The sequence below is a fragment of the Myxine glutinosa genome, chromosome 9, assembly GCF_964187855.1.
Source record: "Myxine glutinosa chromosome 9, kmMyxGlut1.1, whole genome shotgun sequence".
In the NCBI taxonomy this organism is placed as follows: domain Eukaryota; kingdom Metazoa; phylum Chordata; class Myxini; order Myxiniformes; family Myxinidae; genus Myxine; species Myxine glutinosa.
This window is the reverse complement of record NC_136269.1, coordinates 136,188,651-136,208,983: the sequence shown is the minus strand read 5'-3', so window position 1 is coordinate 136,208,983 and position 20,333 is coordinate 136,188,651. Positions and strand designations below refer to the sequence as shown.

At 54.2% G+C, this 20,333-nt stretch overlaps 1 long non-coding RNA gene across 1 annotated transcript in view; it reads left to right on the top strand.

Annotated features, from left to right (window-relative positions):
• The first annotated feature begins 2,261 nt into the window (after window positions 1–2,261).
• Window positions 2,262–20,333, top strand: part of LOC137434637 (uncharacterized) — a 28,318-nt gene continuing 10,246 nt past the window's right edge. Inside the window, exons 1-2 of the long non-coding RNA XR_010985890.2 lie at window positions 2,262–2,409; window positions 6,644–6,724. This is a non-coding gene — a long non-coding RNA (uncharacterized LOC137434637). The remainder of the gene's footprint in view (window positions 2,410–6,643; window positions 6,725–20,333) is intronic.

The window sequence follows — 20,333 nt, the reverse complement described above, 5'->3', positions numbered from 1 at the left end:
ATTCACTGATATGAAAATCATATTCAAATTTCAAGTCAATTGAATGAAAATTGAGGATTTTATAAATTTGATTAAAGTGGTTGACCTTTGGCCTATGTTGACCGTGTGACATATGTTGATCTCAAAAATAGTTGGTGGTTGAATTCAATTCACTGATAGGAAAATCATATTCAAATTTCAAGTCAATTGAATGAAAATTGAGGATTTTAGAAATTTGAAAAAGGTGGTTGACCTTAGGCCTATGTTGACCTTTTGGCCTATGTTGATCTTTTGGCCTATGTTAACCTCAACAATAGTTGTTGGTTGAATTCATTAAACTGATATGAAAACACGATTCAAATTTCAAGTCAATCGGGTGAAAATTGAGGATTTTAGAAAATTGAAAAAAGTCGTTGACCTTTGGCCTATGTTGACCTTTTGACCTAAAAAAAAAAGGATTTTGTCGGACCACAAATTCTGCCGTTTGATGAAGTTTTATGAAGATCGGTTTAAAATTGTGACCTGAAGGCAAGTATACAGTAAGTGCGCGGACAGACAAATACACAAACACACACACACAAAACGGTGTGATCAACATACCTGTCAAAAAAATTTTTGGGGGGCAAGTAAGACAGACAGGGGTAAAAACATAACCTCCATCCACCTTTGGTGGCGGAGGTAACGAGACTCTACATCACCACGTTTTTAAAACGAGACTCCACATCACCACATTTTAAAAACGAGACTCCACATCACCACATTTTATAACGAGACTCCACATCATCACATTTTTAAACGAGACTTCACATCACCACATTTTTAAACGAAACTCCACATCACCACATTTTTTAAACGAGACTCGACATCATCACATTTTTAAACGAGACTCCACATCACCACATTTTAAAACGAGACTCCACATCATCACATTTTTAAACGAGACTCCACATCACCACATTTTAAAACGAGACTCCACATCATCACATTTTTAAAACGAGACTCCACATCACCACATTTTTAAACGAGACTCCACATCATCACATTTTTAAACGAGACTCCACATCATCACATTTTTAAACGAGACTCCACATCACCACATTTTTAAAACGAGACTCCACATCATCACATTTTTAAACGAGACTCCACATCATCACATTTTTAAAACGAGACTCCACATCATCACATTTTAAAACGAGACTCCACATCATCACATTTTTAAAACGAGACTCCACATCATCACATTTTTAAACGAGACTCCACATCACCACATTTTTAAACGAGACTCCACATCATCACATTTTTAAAACGAGACTCCACATCACCACATTTTTAAAACGAGACTCCACATCATCACATTTTTAAATGAGACTCCACATCACCACATTTTTAAACGAGACTCCACATCATCACATTTTTAAAACGAGACTCCACATCACCACATTTTTAAAACGAGACTCCACATCATCACTTTTTTAAATGAGACTCCACATCATCACATTTTAAAACGAGACTCCACATCACCACATTTTTAAACGAGACTCCACATCACCACATTTTTAAACGAGACTCCACATCATCACATTTTTAAAACGAGACTCCACATCACCACATTTTTAAAACGTGACTCCACATCACCACATTTTAAAAACGACACTCCACATCATCACATTTTAAAACGAGACTCCACATCATCACATTTTTAAACGAGACTCCACATCACCACATTTTAAAAACGAGACTCCACATCACCACATTTTTAAAACGAGACTCCACATCACCACATTTTAAAAACGACACTCCACATCATCACATTTTTAAAACGAGACTCCACATCACCACATTTTTAAACGACACTCCACATCATCACATTTTTAAAACGAGACTCCACATCACCACATTTTTAAACGACACTCCACATCACCACATTTTTAAAACGAGACTCCACATCACCACATTTTAAAAACGACACTCCACATCATCACATTTTTAAACGACACTCCACATTACCACATTTTAAAAACGACACTCCACATCATCACATTTTTAAAACGAGACCACATCACCACATAAAACGAGACAACACATCATCACATTTTGAAAACCTTGAATACTCATTTATTCTAACCAACATGTTTGTCTGGTTGGAATGAATAATTGAATTTGCATACCGTACGTAATATGTGAACACACCCTCCCCCCTCCCCCCTTCCCTCCCCATTGTATGGTCCCCCGGTGTTCGATTGCACGTCACCCGATCTTGTGTAAAACTCAAACGAACTCGTCTTGTCACGAATGTTTTCACACCAACCGGTTCAGCACCTGATGAGTGACGACTCAACGACACCTGCACGGTGCACCCTCTGCCAAGCCGCCCCACACACAATCTAACACTCACTGTATGGAAGACTCCGCGGTCTTGGATTCACGAAGGTAAGACGAGACGAGCACACACAAGACAACATTTTAGAAGTGAGGGATCTCTTGGTGGCTCCCGGGAGATCAGGAGAAGGTAGTGTGGGTGGGGTAAGAGGAGGAGGTGGAGAAGGAGGAGCAGGACGAGGAAAAGGGAGCAGAGAGGAGAAGGGAATAGAGGGGTGGAGAGGAAAAAACCGAAGAATTGGAGGAGGAAGAAGTGGAGGGGGAAGAAGTGGAGGGGGAAAAGTGGAGGGGAAGAAGTGGAGGTGGAAGAAGTGGAGGTGGAAGAAGTTGAGGTGGAAGAAGTGGAGGTGGAAGAAGTTGAGGTGGAAGAAGTGGAGGTGGAAGAAGTGGAGGTGGAAGAAGTGGAGGGTGAATAAATGGAGGTGGAAGAAGTGGAGGGTGAATAAATGGAGGTGGAAGAAGTGGAGGGTGAATAAATGGAGGTGGAAGAAGTGGAGGGTGAATAAGTGGAGGTGGAAGAAGTGGAGGGTGAAGAAGGGTAGGTGGAAGAAGTGGAGGATGAATAAGTGGAGGGTGAATACGTGGAGGGTGAATAAGTGGAGAGTGAATAAGTGGAGAGGAAGAGGTGGAAGGGGAAGAGGTAGAGGGGGCAAAGGTGAAGGGGGAAAAAGTGGAGGGGAAGAAGTGGAGGGGGAAGAAGTGGAGGGTGAAGAGTGAAGGGGGAAGAAGTGGAGGGGAAAGAAGTGGATGGGGAAGAAGTGGATGGAGAAGAAGTGAAGGGGGAAAAGTGGAGGGGGAAGAAGTGGAGGTGGAAGAAGTGGAGGTGGAAGAAGTGGATGTGGAAGAAGTGGAGGGGGAAGAAGTGGAGGGGGAAAAAGTGTAGGAGGAAAAACTGGAGAAGGAAAAAGTGGAGGGGGAAAAAGTGGAGGGGGAAAAAGTGGATGGGGAAAAAGTGGAGGGGGAAAAAGTGGAGGAGGAAAACGTGGAGGGGGAAAATGTAGGGGGAAAATGTTGGGGGAAAAAGTGGAGGGGGAAAAGGTGGAGGGGAAAAAGTGGAGTGGGAAAAGGTGAAGGGGGAAAAAGTGGAGGAGCAAGAAGTGGAGGTGGAAGAATTAGTGTAGGTGGAAGAAGTGGAGGATGAATAAATGGAGGTGGAAGAAGTGGAGGAGGAAAAAGTGGAGGAGGAAAAAGTGGAGAGGGGAAAAGTGGAGGAGGAAAAAGTGGAGGGGGAAAATGTAGGGGGAAAAGGTGGAGGGGGAAAATGTAGGGGGAAAAGGTGGAGGGGGGAAAGTGGAGGGGGAAAAAGTGGAGGGGGAAAATGGAGGAGAAAAAGGTGGAGGGTGAAAAGGTGGAGGAGGAAAAAGTGGAGGGGGAAAACGGAGGAGGAAAAGGTGGAGGAGGAAAAAGTGGAGGGGGAAAAAGTGGAGGGGGAAGAAGTGGAGGGGGGAAATGGAGGGGGAAAAGGTGGAGGGGGAAAAAGTGGAGGGGGAAAAAGTGGAGGAGGAAAAAGTGGAGGGGGAAAAAGTGGAGGGGGGAATGTAGGGGGAAAAGGTGAAGGGGGAAAAAGTGGAAGGGGAAATGGTGAAGTGGGAAAAAGTGGAGGGGGAAAAAGGAGAGGAGGAAAAAGTGGAGGGGGAAAAAGTGGAGGGGGGAAAAGTGGAGGGGGAAAAAGTGGAGGGGGAAAAGGTGAAGGGGGAAAAAGTGGAGGAGGAAAATGGAGGGGGAAAAGGTGGAGGAGGAAAACGTGGAGGGGGGAAAAGTGGAGGAGGAAAAAGTGGAGGGGGAAAAGGTGGAGGGGGAAAAACGGAGGAGGAAAAAGTGGAGGGGGGAAAAGTGGAGGAGGAAAAAGTGGAGGGGGGGGGGAAGTGGTGGGGGAAAAGTGGAGGGGGAAAATGGAGGGGGAAAAGTGGAGGGGAAAAGGTGGAGGGGGGAAAGGTGGAGGGGGAAAAGTTGGAGGGGGAAAAAGTGGAGGGGAGGAAGTGGAGGGTGAAGAGTGAAGGGGGAAGAAGTGGAGGGGAAAGAAGTGGATGGGGAAGAAGTGGATGGGGAAGAAGTGTAGGGTGAAGAGGTGTAGGGTGAAGAAGTGAAGGGGGAAGAAGTGAAGGGGGAAGAAGTGGAGGGGGAAGAAGTGGAGGTGGAAGAAGTGGAGGTGGAAGAAGTGGAGGGGAAAGAAGTGGAGGTGGAAGAAGTGGAGGGGGAAAAAGTGGAGGGGGGAAAAGTGGAGGGGGAAAAAGTGGAGGGGGAAAAGTGGAGGGGGGGAAAGTGGAGGGGAAAAAGTGGAGGGGGAAAAAGTGGAGGGGGGGAAATGGAGGGGGAAAAATAGAGGGGGAAAAATAGAGGGGGAAAAAGTTGAGGGGGAAAAGTGGAGGGGGAAAACGTGGAGGGGGAAAACGTGGAGGGGGGGAAATGTAGGGGGAAAAGGTGGAGGGGGGAAGGGTGAAGGGGGAAAAAGTGGAGGGGGAAAATGGAGGGGGAAAAGGTGGAGGGGGAAAAAGTGGAGGGGGAATATGTGGCGGGGGAATAAATAAAGGGGGGAGAAATAGAGGGGGGAGAAATAGAGGTGGAAGAAGTGGAGGGGGAGAAGTTTGGGGATGAGGGAAGAAGTAGAGGAGGAGAGGGAGGTGGTGGAGAAAGGGGAGGAGGACGACAAGGAGAATGAGGAGAAGGAGGAGGCGGAGTAGTCGTCGCTGCTAAACCCTAATGAACGGGTCGTTTTAAATTCCCCACATCGAACGACAGCAAACTGCCATGTAATACGCATGTATTGTAGTTTATTGGAAGACAATGGGTTGTTGATATTTTTGTTCAATTATAACCCCAATTGTCATTGTATTATACATTGTAGTTGTCCGTGCAATAGGGTAGTAGACTATGGATCATTCAGCTGAATAATCAAGATGTCCAGACAATGTGAGATATTAGTCCCCTACCGGTGTACAACGGAGGGGACTATAGGTTTGCACGCCGTCCCTCCGTCCCTCCGTCCGTCAGTCTGTCAGTCCGTCAGTCCGTCACGCAAAGAACAGCTTTCCGGACTTGTTTTCTAAACGCTTAATGCTAATGATTTCAAACTTGGCACATGGTTTCCTCATGATAAGTTACAGATCAAGTTCGAACTTCACGACGTTTCGATCATTTTTGACAAAGTTATGGCACTTTGAACTTTGGTAATTCTGATAATTCTGATGATCCTTAACTCAGTGCCATTTTAAATTTTAATTTCCTTTAAAAACCAATTTCTCTGCAATAATAGGACCGATTGAGATCAAATTTTCACCGTAGGAGGGACTCGGCCCGTAGAATATTTTAATGGTAATTATGACGTCACAGGTCACGTGGATCGGCCGCCATATTGTTTTTTTGTGAAAACACGAAACCCCTTTTTCTCTGCAACGGCTGAACAGATCGAGGCCAAACTTTGCAGGCAGAATCGCATACCCTTGAGGAACAAAAAGGTCAGCGAGCATGACGTCATGCGTCACATGGTTTCAGAGTTATGACGTTTTTAAGCATGAACCTTTAAAACCGAGCTCCTCCCTCATTTTTGATCCAATTGAGGGGAAACTTCACAGATCTGTTGAGCATGTCAATCTACTAAAATGTACTTTTGGAATATGTGATAGGGCACTTGGTTTGGCAGATATCGTTAATTAAACAAAAATATTTTTAAAATGGATATCTCTTGTTTATTCCAGAGTTCTCCTCAAGCCGCACCGCGCGCCCTCAGCCTCGTCTCGCGAACGTCAAAAGGGCGACACAGCGCGCGCTTTCCGGAGGGGCGAGGCCAAGCCGAGCAACATATATATACACATCGATCATTGATCGTGAACCGGAAAATATAATAAATTACTAATATTTAGCGACTCGAAAGGTTCTTTATCAACAACTTATTTTCTCGTGCTTCTGCTGTCCTGTCTGCAAGGTGTATAAATCGAAGTCCCGAGTGCGAATCACAGGTGAGCCCATCCTGAGGTAATTAGCGATTTGGAACGATTCAGAAACTGTGGGTAAATAACCCTTGGTAATTTCCCCAACAGTTTTCTGGACGACAAACTGCCGGTAGGGGACATGTATTGCAGCGCAATACTGAATACTCAGAATGCTTTTTTATCCTTGACCTTTCTTTCCTTCTTATCCAAACATCAAATGATTGTCGTATTGTGGTGCCCAGGTATGGAACGAATATGAAACAATGTGTTACATCATGTCACCTCTCCTTCTCTCCTTCTCTCCCTCAACGGTTCTGGTTTTGAATCTTGATTTTGGGATTCTCATCCTGTATTAGCCGTTTGCTCCCAAAAGAGGTCGCTACAGACTACAAGTGTGGCCCGTGGCGTCATCTTGTGGAGGAAAATCACGTGTGCAGGTACGTCGCTATGACAGCATGCAGTCACTGCTCAACATCCAATCACCGATGAGTCCAGCGGATGACATAACGCCTGCTAGCTACGGCTCACGTTTCCTCCGTTAGTTACGGATGACATTTATTGGTTACTGATGCCGTCTACTGTTACAGAACACGCTCCCTCTGTATTATATATATACTATATATATATAATATATATATACAGTAGTGATGGTTTATGGCGCTCGGGGCGAAGGTCAAAAATGTCGCCCCCTGTAGGTACTGACATCGTCAGAAATTCCTATCGAGGGGTTATATGAAAGAGCTGAAGCTTCCCCAGCGGGTTCAGCAGCAGAGCCCTGGAACCTGTTCAAAATGAGAATATATTTAGATATGATCTCCTGAGGTGATTCGGCTTATTAACTACAAATAATGCGGAAAAATTCCTGTGTTTCTAAACACACGCCATGTTAAGGTGTACAGGGCAGTTTAATAGGTCCTTCATTGCTTGGTATTGTGGCGGGCACGATGACTCACTGGCGCAGTGACATAATGCTTCTCGGCATTTTGGCTGGGGACCTGGGCGAACCTGGCAGGAGTAATGCCCTGCTGGTGGATTAAGGGGTCTCACTCCTATTAAGAGGAGTGGTCCCAACTGTATGACCATGCATTGTGGCCCTTCGGGGGCATGATGCATGCGTTTGAAAGACCATGTGCTTCCCCCTCGGGGTTGAGGCGCATGTGTATTGTTATGGGGACAGCCTTGTTGACGCTGTGCCTTGACCATGGGGTCAAGGTGCACGTCCGAGGCTGTTCAAATGTTTGGACTTTTTACCTTTTTTCATTGTAAAAAAGGCAGGCCTTCGGACGGGCCCTAAACGCATAATTCCGAGCACCAGTGGGTGTCGGCCACGCCCCAGGTGAGGTGTGGCCTCCAGAGATACACGCGGGCTCGCAGCCCCGAGCACGGCAGTGCTGACGAGTGAGCAAGCAATAAAGAGCTCGAGTTAACACAAAGCGTTGTGGCCTACCTTTGTTTAACGTGTGTGCCCAGCACCACACTGGTGACCTCCGACTGGTTCAGCCGTTGCTGTTCCCCGAACGCGCTATGGCCACCAACGCTGTCGCGATCAAGCTACCGGAGTTCTGGGAAGCGCAGGCCGACACCTGGTTTCTACAGGCCGAGGCCCAATTCCAGCTCCGGGGCGTCACCGCGTACGACACGAGGTACTTTTACGTGGTCGCTGCCCTTGGATCCGGCACGGCCGCCCGAGTCGTGTCCTTCCTCCGGCACCTGCCGGACGAGAGCAAGTACGCGGCGCTCAAGCGCCTTCTCCTCGACACGTTTGGCCTCACAGAGACCGACCGCGCTGACCGTCTTTTGGACCTTCCCGTCCTCGGCGACACACGACCGTCCACCCGCATGGATTACATGCTGTCCCTGCTCGGCGACGGCCACGCAGATTTCCTCTTCCGTGCTCTCTTCCTCCGCCAGCTACCTGTACAGGTACGGCTCGCGCTGGCCGGTTCGACCATGACGGAACCACGCGCCCTGGCCAGGGAGGCGGACAAGTTTTTCGCGGCCCACGACGCACGGCCGGCATATAGCACGGCCGTCGTGGATCCCGGCGCTGCGCACGGCGCGAGTGGTTCGGATCGCCACGTGGCATGGTGTTCGGATCCTCCCGAACACGGCGTAGGTTTGGCGGATCCACGCGTGGCCGCCGCCATGCCCCGCCCACCACCGTCGTCACAACCGGCGCGACAACCACCACCGGGCCAGACCTGGTGTCATTTCCATACCAAGTTCGGCCACAAGGCCAGGTCCTGCCGCCCGCCTTGTACTTTTGGCAGGTCGGGAAACGGCCAGGCCGGCGCTCGCTTCCTGCCATGAGCGTCGGCCATACTGGCAGCCTGCTGTTCATAACAGACACCTCCTCGGGTCGTCGCTTCCTGTGCGACACGGGAGCGCTGGTGAGTGCCCTCCCTGCCTCCGCGTCCGACAAGCAAGCTGAGGGCCGGGGCCCCGCTTTGCTTGCCGCCAACGGCACGCCCATCCGCACGTTCGGAAAGCGTTGTCTCTCGCTGCGGTTCGGGGGGCAGCGCTTTCAGTGGTCGTTCGTTACCGCTAGTGTCCCCATGGGCCTACTCGGAGCGGACTTCCTCTGTGCGCATGGGCTGCTGGTGGACGTGAGGCACAGACGCCTTGTCCAAGCCGAAACCTTCAGCTCGCTTGCTTGTCCGCTGAGCAGTTCATTGAGCAGCTCCCTGGGCGGCTCACCGAGCGGCTCGCCAAGCGGCTTGCTGAGCGGTTCGGTCCCGGCGAGGTTGGTCTGCACGCTTCCGGCAGCGGACGAGTTCACCCGCCTCCTCACCAGTTTCCCGGCCCTCACGCGGCCCACTTTCTCGGCGGTGGCCGTCAAGCACGGGGTGGAGCATCACATCCCCACCATCGGGCCACCGGTCTACGCCCGGGCGCGCCGCCTCGACCCGGCGAAGCTCGCCGTGGTGCAGGGGGAGTTCGCCATGCTGGAGCGACTGGGCATCGTCCGGCGCTCCAACAGCGCATGGGCATCGCTGCTGCACATTGTGCCCAAGCCCGGCGGCGGGTGGCGGCCGTGCGGAGACTACCGCCGCCTCAAGGATGCTACCACCCCCGACCGCTACCCGGTCCCTCACATCCAGGACCTTTCCGCCCGGTTGGAAAAAATGTCCCTCTTCTCCAAGGTGGACCTCATCCGCGGATACCACCAGGTCCCCGTCAGGCCGGAGGACATACCGAAGACGGCCGTCATCACACCATTCGGCCTCTTCGAGTTTCTGCGGATGCCCTTCGGGTTGAAGAATGCGGCCCAGGCATTCCAGCGGCTTATGGACAGCGTCTTGCGCAACTTGGACTTTGTGTACGTCTACCTGGATGACATCCTCGTCGCAAGCGTGTCTCGTAAGGAGCACCTCCGCCATCTCCGCACGCTCTTCGAACGCCTGGGCCGACATGGCCTGATCATTAACCCCGCCAAGTGCCGGTTCGGCGTCACCGAAATCGACATTTTGGGGCACCGCATCACCAGGCACGGGGCCATCCCCTTACCGGCCAAGGTGGAGGTGGTCAGGGGTTTTCCGCGCCCCCGCACGATCAAGGGGCTCCAGGAGTTCATGGGCATGGTGAACCTTTATCACCGTTTCCTGCCCCGCATCGCCCAGCTCCTGCGCCCCCTGCACGAGGCCCTCCGGGGGAAGCCGGGCAAAGGCGACGTTGCCTGGACCGAGCCGATGGACACGGCATTTGCGGGCGCAAAGCTCGCCTTGGCTAACGCCACCATGCTCGCGCACCCGGCGCCCGATGCACCGATCGCCTTCACCACCGACGCGTCGGACTACGCGGTGGGCGCGGTGCACAAGCAATGGGTGAAGGGAGCTTGGCAGCCGCTGGCGTTTTTTAGCCGGCAGCTCCGCCAGCACGAACGGCGGTACAGTACCTTCGACCGCGAGCTGCTCGGGCTCCACCTGTCGGTCCGGCACTTCCGCCATCTGCTCGAGGGCCGCCCGTTCGCGGCCTTCGTCGACCACAAGCCCCTGGTTTTCGCGATGGCCAAGGTCGCCGAGCCGTGGTCGGCCCGGCAGCAGCGTCACCTCTCGGCCGTGTCCGAGTCCACGACGGACATCCGGCACATCGCGGGGAAGGACAACCCAGTGGCGGATTGCCTTTCCCGGTCCGTCGCCCACGCGGTCCACCTCGGGATCGACTATGCCCGGATGGCGGCGGACCAGTCCGCCGACCCCGCCATCCAGGCTTTTCGGACCGCCGTCACGGGCCTCCGCGTCAACGAGGTACCGTTCGACGGCGCGGGCGCGGCCCTCTGTTGCGACGTCTCCCTCGGCCGGCCTCGCCCCATCGTGCCCGCTGGCTGGCAGCGCCGGGTTTTTGACGCCATCCGCGGCCTGTCCCACCCGGGCACGAAGGCCTCCCAAAAGCTGGTCGCCGACAAGTTCGTCTGGCATGGCCTCCGGAAGGCCGTCCGCGATTGGGCCAGGACGTGCCTCGCGTGCCAGCGAGCGAAGGTTCACCGCCACACCCAGGCCCCGCTGGCCCCGTTTACGGTTCCCGAACGTCGGTTCGACCACATTCACGTGGACTTGGTGGGACCTCTGCCCCCCTCGCGGGGTTTCACCCACGTCCTCACCATGGTGGACCGCACCACCCGGTGGCCAGAGGCCGTGCCTTTGGCAGCAACGCCGGCGGCGGACGTCGTGCAGGCGTTCATCGCCACTTGGGTTGCCCGGTTCGGCGCCCCCTCGGACATCTCGTCCGACCACGGCCCCCAGTTCACCTCGGAGCTCTGGGGGGCGGTAGCGCGGGGGCTTGGCGTCCAGCTGCACCGCACCACGGCCTACCACCCCCAGGCCAACGGCCTGTGCGAGTGCTTCCATCGCGCCATGAAGGCCGTGCTCCGGGCCAGCCTCCACGATGGCGGCTGGGTCGACAGGCTCCCCTGGGTCCTGCTGGGCCTCAGGACGGCGCCCAAGGACGACCTGCGCGCATCCGCGGCGGAGTTGGTCTTCGGACAACCGCTGCGGGTGCCGGCGAGTGCCTCCCCGACTCCACGGCACCATGGTCCGTGGCGCAGCAGCACTCCGCCCTGCAGGAGACCGCCCGGAGGTTCGCCCCGGTGCCGACGGCGCACCACGGTTGCCCGCCAACGCACGTCGCCCCGGAGCTTCGCACGTCGGAGTACGTGTTCGTCCGCCACGATGCCCACCGGACACCGCTGCGGCCCCCGTACGACGGGCCCTTCTGCGTGCTGGAGACCGGAGCGAAGCATTTCACCCTGGACATCGGCGGTACTCCTGACCGCGTCTCCGTGGACCGCCTCAAGCCGGCCCACCTCGACCTGGACCACCCCTCGCCAGCGGCTCTGCCCCCGCGTCGGGGCCGCCCCCCGGCGGGCGGACCCCCGGCACCGCCCAGCCCCACCGTCACGCCACCCCTCTGCCCTGCACCCATCCCAGATGCCGCCAGAGGCATCCCAGATGGCATCCCGGAATCCCAGACGCCGCTAGCCGCCAGAGGGCGCTTCGGCCGGGTCATCCGTTTGCCCCGCAAACTGACCCTTCAGGTGCGCGGGAATTCTGGGGGGGGCGCGAGTGGCGGACACGATGACTCGCTGGCGCAGTGACATAATTCCGAGCACCAGTGGGTGTCGGCCACGCCCCAGGTGAGGCGTGGCCTCCAGAGATACACGCGGGCTCGCAGCCCCGAGCATGGCAGTGCTGACGAGTGAGCAATAAAGCAAGCAATAAAGACCTCGAGTTAACCCAAAGCGTTGTGGCCTACCTTTATTTAACGTGTGTGCCCAGCACCACAGTATTCCAATTACCAAATAAATAACAAAAACAATGATAACATTGTAACAAGGCATTTATTAATACTAATAATATTAAAACAATAATAATGTTCGTACAATTTGGCAATAATAAAACGAACGTATAATCCTCGCCATGGTCCAAGCAGACCTGGGCTTGGTGAAAGGTAAACTAATGCTGAAGCAGTAAAGCAGGCAGGTATGATATGCTGCAAGACCGTTAACAAAAACTACATCAAAACATTCATGCAGCATGGTGTGGTATTTATATGCAGCATGGTGTGGTATTTCTATGCAGCATGGTGTGGTATTTATATGCAGCATTGTGGTGCTGTGCACACACAATTCGTTTGCCAAGAAGGTAGGCCACAATGCGTTGTACAAACTGAAACCCTTTATTAACAGCTCGCACGTCAGCACTGGGCGGGCTCGACTTTCGAGCCCCTATATATGTCCCGAGGCCACGCCTTGCTCCCGGGCGTGGCCGGTCGGCCAAAAGGCGGGGCATGTATCTCAGTTCCACCCTGCGCCTCGTGACGCCTTCGCTCCGGGCGTGGAAGCGCAGCTCGGGCCACCCACTGGTGTGCAGAATTATTGCCCACTGACAATGTGTCCGCCACACGCGCCCCCCCAGAATTCCTGCGCACCTGAAGGGTGAGCTTGCGGGGAAGACGGATGACCCGGCCGAAACGTCCTCTGGTGATGCGTGCAGGGCTTGGGGGGGGGGGGGAGTAGCGGGACGGCGGGGCTGGGGGGTGCCGGGGGTCTGCCCGCCGGGGGGCGGCCTCGACGCGGAGGCAGAGCTGCTGGCGGGGGGTGGTCCAGGTCGAGGTGGGCCGGCTTGAGGCGGTCCACGGAGATAGGATCTGGAGTACCGCCGATGTCCACGGTGAAATGCTTGTCCCCGGTCTCCAGCACGCGGAAGGGCCCGTCGTACGGGGGCCGCAGCGGTGCCCAGTGGGCGTCATGCCGGACAAAAACGTACTCCGCCGTGTGAAGCTCCGGGGCGACGTGGGAGGACAGGAAACCGTGGTGTGCCGTCGGCACCGGGGCGAACCTCCTGGCGGTCTCCTGCAGGGTGGAGCGCTGTTGGGCCGCGGACCAAGGGGCCGTGGATTCGGGGATAAATTCGCCCGGTACCCGCAGTGGTTGTCCGAAGACCAGCTCCGCCGAGGACGCACGCAGGTCGTCCTTGGGCGCCGTCCTGAGGCCCAGCAGGACCCACGGGAGCCTGTCGGCCCAGCTGCCATCACGGAGGCCTTCGTGGCCAGGTGGGACAGGCCGTGGATGGTGTCAAAAACCGGGCGCTGCCAGCCAGCGGGCACGATGGGGCGAGGCCGGCCGAGGGAAACGTCGCACAAGAGGGCAGTGCCCGCGACGTCGAGCGGCACCTCAGTGACGCGGAGGCCCGTGACGGCGGTCCGCAAGGCCTGGACGTCGGGGTCGGCGGTCTGGTCCGCCGCCATCCGGGCATAGTCGATCCCGAGGCAGACCGCATGTGCGACGGACCGGGAAAGGCAATCCGCCACCGGGTTGTCCTTACCCGTGACGTGACGGATGTCCGTCATGTACTAGGACACGGCAGAGAGGTGACGTTGCTGCCGGGCCGACCATGGCTCGGCGATCTTGGCCATCGCGAAAACAAGGGGCTTGTGATCGACGAAGGCCGTGAACGGGCGGCCCTCGAGAAGATGGCGGAAGTGTCGGACCGACAGGTGGAGCCCGAGCAGCTCGCGGTCGAAGGTGTTGTACCGGCGTTCGTGCGGGCGGAGCTGCCGGCTAAAAAACGCCAGTGGCTGCCAAGCACCACTCACCCACTGCTCGTGCACTGCGCCCACTGCATAGTCTGACGCGTCGGTGGTGAGGGCGATTGGTGCATCGGGCGTGGGGTGCGCCAGCATGGTGGCGTTGGCCAAGGCCAGCTTTGCGCCTGCAAACGCCGCGGCCATCGGCTCCGTCCAGGCGATGTCACCTTTGTTCCGCTTCCCCCGGAGGGCCTCGTGCAGGGGGCGCAGGAGCTGGGCGACGTGGGGCACGAAGCGGTGATAAAAAATCACTATGTCCAGGAATTCCTGGAGCCCCTTGATCGTGCAGGGGCGCGGGAAACACCTGACCGCCTCCACCTTGGCCGGAAAAGGGATGGCCCCATGCCTGGTGATGCGGTGCCCCAAGAAGTCGATGGCGGTGACGCCGAAACGGCACTTTGCGGGGTTGATTATCAGGCCATGCTGGCCCAGGCATTCGAAGAGCGTGCGGAGATGGAGCAGGTGCTCCTCCCGGGACGCGCTCGTGACTAGGATGTCGTCCAGGTAGACGTAGATGAAGGACAAGCCACGCAAGACGCTGTCCATCAGCCACTGGAACGCCTAGGCCGTATTTTACAACCCAAAAGGCATCCGCAAGAACTCGAAGAGGCCGAAAGGTGTGATGACGTCCATCTTCGGTACATCGTCCGGTTGTACAGGGATCTGGTGGTAGCCCTGGATGAGGTCCACCTTGGAGAAAATGGTCGTTTTCGCCAACCGGGCTGAAAAGTCCTGAATATGCGGGACCGGGTAGCGGTCGGGTGTGGTGGCGTCGTTGAGCCGGCGGTAGTCACCGCACGGCCACCATCCGCCGCCGGGTTTGGGCACAATGTGCAGAGGAGAGGCCCATGCGCTGTTGGAGCGCCGTACGATGCCCAGCTGCTCCAGCATGGCAATCCCCGCTTTCGCCACGGCGAGCTTTGTGGGGTCGAGGCAGCGCGCCCGGGCGTAGACCGGTGGTCCGACGGTGGGGATATGGTGCTCCACCCCGTGTTTGACGGCCACCGCTGAAAAGGTGGGCCACGTGAGTGCCGGGAAACTGGCGAGGAGGCGGGTAAACTCGTCCGCTGCCAGAAGCGTACAGACTAACTTCGCCGGGACGGAACCGCTCAGCAAGCCGCTTGGTAAGCCGCTCGGTGAGCTGCTCAGCGAGCTGCTCAATGAGCCGCTCAGCGAACAAGCGAGCGAGCTGAAGGTTTTGGCCTGGACGAGGCGTCGACGCTTAACGTCCACCAACAGCCCATTCGCACAAAGGAAGTCCGCACCGAGCAGGGCCATTGGCACGCTGGCGGTGACGAAAGACAATTTGAAGCGCTGCCCTCCAAAACGCAGCGAGAGGCAACGCTTCCCGAATGTGCGGATGGGAGTTCTGTTGGCAGCAAGCAAGGTGGGGCCCCGCCCCGCGGCTTGCTTGTCGGACGCGGAGGCAGGGAGGACGTTTACCTGCGCTCCCGTGTCGCACAGAAAACGGCGACCAGACGAGGTGTCTGTGATGAACAGGAGGCTGCCGGAATGGCCGACGCTCATGGCCGCAAGTGAGCACCGGCCCGGTCGTTTCCCGACACGTCGAAAGAACACGGCGGGCGGCACGCTCCAGCCTTGCGGCCGAACCTGGCATGATAGTAGCACCAGGTTTGCGGTGGTGGCTGGCGTGGTGTCCGTGCCGGCGGTGGTGGTGGCGGCGGCGGTTGTGGGCGGGGCATAGCAGCAGCCACGAGGGAATCAGGGGGCGCTGTAGCCTCCGCACCGGGATCCACTACGGCAGCACCGTACATCGACCGCGTGTCGCAGGCCGCGAAAGATTTGTCCGCCTCTCCGGCCAGGGCGCGGGGTTCCGTTAAGTTCGAACCGGCCAGCGCGAGCCACACCTGCGCAGGTAGCTGGCGGAGGAAAAGCGCGCGGAAAAGGAAATCCGGGCGCTGGTCTCCAAGAAGGGACAACATAAAATCCATCCGAATGGACGGTCGTGTGTCGCCGAGGGCGGGAAGGTCCAGGAGGTGGTCGGCGCGTTCGGCCTCCGTGAGCCCGAATGTGGCGAGGAGAAGACGTTTGAGCACCACGTGCTTGTTGGCGCCCGGCGGGCGCCGAAGGATGGACACGACGCGGGCGGCAGTGCCGGGCCCGAGGGTGGCGACCACGTGGTAGTACATGGTGTCGTCCGCCATGATGCCCCAGAGCTGGAATTGAGCTTCGGCCTGCACAAACCAAACGTCGGCTTGCGCTTCCCAGAACTCCGGGAGTTTGACGGCGACAGCATTGGTAGCCATGGCGCGTTCAGGGGTCAGCTACGGCTGAACCAGTCGGGGTTACCAGTGTGGTGCTGTGCACACACAATTCGTTTGCCAAGAAGGTAAGCCACAACGCGTTGTACAAACTGAAACCCTTTATTAACAGCTCGGAAGTCAGCACTGGGCGGGCTCGACTTTCGAGCCCCTATATATGTCCCGAGGCCACGCCTTGCCCCCGGGCGTGGCCGGTCGGCCGAAAGGCGGGGCATGTATCTCAGTTCCACCCTGCGCCTCGTGACGCCTTTGCTCCGGGCGTGGCCCGAGCTGCACTTCCACGCCCTGATGCTCGCGCCACCCACTGGTTCGCGGAATTATTGCCCACTGACAATGTGTCTGCCACAGCATGGTGTGGTATTTATATATAGAATGGTGTGGTATTTTTATATAGAATGGTGCGGTATTTATATACACAATGGTGTGGTATTTCTATGCAGCATGGTGTGATATTTATATCCAGAATGGTATGGTATTTCTATGCAGCATGGTGTGGTATTTATATACAGAATGGTGTGGTATTTATATGCAGTATGGTGTGGTATTTATATGCAGCATGGTGTGGTATTTATATGCAGCATGGTGTGGTATTTATTTGCAGCATGGTGTGGTATTTATTTGCAGCATGGTGTGGTATTTCTATGCAGCATGGTGTGGTATTTATATGCAGCATGGTGTGGTATTTCTATGCAGCATGGTGTGGTATTTCTATGCAGCATGGTGTGGTATTTCTATACAGAATGGTGTGGTATTTCTATGCAGCATGGTGTGGTATTTCTATGCAGCATGGTGTGGTATTTCTATGCAGCATGGTGTGGTATTTCTATGCAGCATGGTGTGGTATTTATATACAGAACGGTGTGGTATTTATATACAGAACGGTGTGGTATTTCTATGCAGCATGGTGTGGTATTTCTATGCAGCATGGTGTGGTATTTATATGCAGCATGGTGTGGTATTTCTCGTTAGCATGGTGTGGTATTTCTATGCAGCATGGTGTAGTATTTATACACAGAATGGTGTGGTATTTCTATGCAGCATGGTATGGTATTTCTATGCAGCATGGTGTGGTATTTCTACGCAGCATGGTGTGGTATTCATATACAGAATGGTGTGGTATTTATGTGCAGCATGGTGTAGTATTATTCAAATTTTTTCAAATGTGCATTTCAAATTTTTTCAAAATTCAAATTCATGGTGTACACCACCATGTCCAGAGGTAAAGTAGCCACCTGGTAAGCCACCATGCCCAGTGGTAGAGTAGCCACCGACGTGATAAGTCACCATGTCCAGATGTGGAGTAGCCACCGACGTGATAAGTCGCCATGCCCAGTGGTAAAGTAGCCACCGACGTGATAAGCCACCATGTCCAGATGTGGAGTAGCCACCGATGTGATAAGTTGCCATGCCCAGTGGTAGAGTAGTCACCAATGTGATAAGTCACCATGCCCAGTGGTAGAGTAGCCACCGACGTGATAAGTCGCCATGTCCAGATGTGGAGTAGCCACCGACGTGATAAGTCACCATGCCCAGTGGTAGAGTAGCCACCAATGTGATAAGTCGCCATGCCCAGTGGTAGAGTAGCCACCGACGTGATAAGTCGCCATGTCCAGATGTGGAGTAGCCACCGACGTGATAAGTTGCCATGTCCAGATGTGGAATAGCACCGACGTGATAAGTCGCCATGCCCAGTGGTAGAGTAGCCACCAATGTGATAAGTCGCCATGCTCAGTGGTAGAGTAGCCACCGACGTGATAAGTCACCATGTCCAGATGTGGAGTAGCCACCGACGTGATAAGTCGCCATGCCCAGTGGTAGAGTAGCCACCAACGTGATAAGCCACCATGTCCAGATGTGGAGTAGCCACCGATGTGATAAGTTGCCATGCCCAGTGGTAGAGTAGTCACCAATGTGATAAGTCGCCATGCCCAGTGGTAGAGTAGCCACCGACGTGATAAGCCACCATGTCCAGAGGTGGAGTAGCCACCAATGTGATAAGTTGCCATGCCCAGTGGTAGAGTAGCCACCCACGTGATAAGCCACCATGTCCAGATGTGGAGTAGCCACCGATGTGATAAGTTGCCATGCCCAGTGGTAGAGTAGTCACCAATGTGATAAGTCGCCATGCCCAGTGGTAGAGTAGCCACCGACGTGATAAGCCACCATGTCCAGATGTGGAGTAGCCACCGATGTGATAAGTCGCCATGCCCAGTGGTAGAGTAGCCACCGACGTGATAAGTCACCATGTCCAGATGTGGAGTAGCCACCGATGTGATAAGTTGCCATGCCCAGTGGTAGAGTAGTCACCAATGTGATAAGTCGCCATGCCCAGTGGTAGAGTAGCCACCGACGTGATAAGCCACCATGTCCAGAGGTGGAGTAGCCACCAATGTGATAAGTTGCCATGCCCAGTGGTAGAGTAGCCACCCACGTGATAAGCCACCATGTCCAGATGTGGAGTAGCCACCGATGTGATAAGTTGCCATGCCCAGTGGTAGAGTAGTCACCAATGTGATAAGTCGCCATGCCCAGTGGTAGAGTAGCCATCGACGTGATAAGCCACCATGTCCAGATGTGGAGTAGCCACCGATGTGATAAGTCGCCATGCCCAGTGGTAGAGTAGCCACCGACGTGATAAGTCACCATGTCCAGATGTGGAGTAGCCACCGATGTGATAAGTTGCCATGCCCAGTGGTAGAGTAGTCACCAATGTGATAAGTCGCCATGCCCAGTGGTAGAGTAGCCACCGACGTGATAAGTCGACATGTCCAGATGTGGAGTAGCCACCAACCTGGTAAGCCACCATGACTTGAGGTGGAGCTCTCACCTGATAAGCCACCATGAGCACCCACCTGGTAAGCCACCACCACTCCCACTTATTATTACGCCCACTGTTGGAGTATGGCAACGTTGTCTGGATCTCTAGATTCCTGATGGGCATCGATGAAGTTGAGAAGGTCCAGAGACGAAGCTACAAGGATGGTCCAGATATTTGAATATGTTTTTGCTTTTCTACCACCGTTGCCGTGGTGACGTGATCCAAACGTTGAAGGTGCTGCACAAAATCGACCGGATGAGATCGCACCATTTCTTCTCTCTGACTCAATAGGCTTCAACACGGGGCCACTCACTCCCTTAAACTCTTTGTACCGAGGTGTAAGTTAGACGCGAGGAAAAATTTCCTCAGTCACAGGGCAGTCAAAGACTGGAACAGTGTCCTCGGAATGTTGTGGATGCTCAGTCTGTTGAAACTTTAAATGAGTGCCTTTCTCGAGGGGGTTGGTGGGAGGAGCGTTTCCAATTATTGCACAGAACGTCAACCAATCATGAGCACTCCATCCTGCACCAACCACCAAACTAACCAAGTACCATCTATAGTGCAGACCGGAAGAGCTACAGGACTACCTTCACTTCCCTAGACAAGATGATTATGATGATGAAGAAGCTGAACGTTTATCACTTGTGAGAGTTTGATCACCTGCTTGATGTGAATTTTAACACCACACACACTTGGAACAACATTTGTACCACGTCCGAGATCTTTGTTGCTTCTCTTCTCTCTCACTACATGATTGGCTGCCAGTCATTCGCCATTTTGGGCCTGTTCTAATCATTGCATGGTTGATTTTACACTTAAGGTTTAATTTTATTTCATGTTCTGGAAGGAAATGTCTAAAACCCTCTTTTCCCACTGCAGCGCCATCACAGTCAAGGATGTGACGATACAATTACATATTTTTTAGTTACTTGCGATATTTACCTACCTGTAACCTAAACCGACTTCCTGGGCAGCCCCACCATACCCCTCCCCTCAATCTCTCGTGGAAGAAAAGAGACATGCGATTGGGCCATCTATGTATTACGTAGGCAAACATGGTGGCATTTTCCATCCCATCTAGTCCATCTATGTATTACGTAGGCAAACATGGTGGCATTTTCCACCCCATTTTGTCCATCTATGTATTACGTTGGCAAACATGGTGGCATTTTCCACCCCATCTAGGCCATCAAATGTATTACGTCGGCAAACTTGGGGGCATTTTCCACCCCATCTAGGCCATCAAATGCATTACGTAGGCAAACATGGGGGCATTTTTCACCCCATCTAGGCCATCAAATGTATTACGTAGGCAAACATGGTGGCATTTTCCACCCCATGTAGTCCATGTATGTATTACGT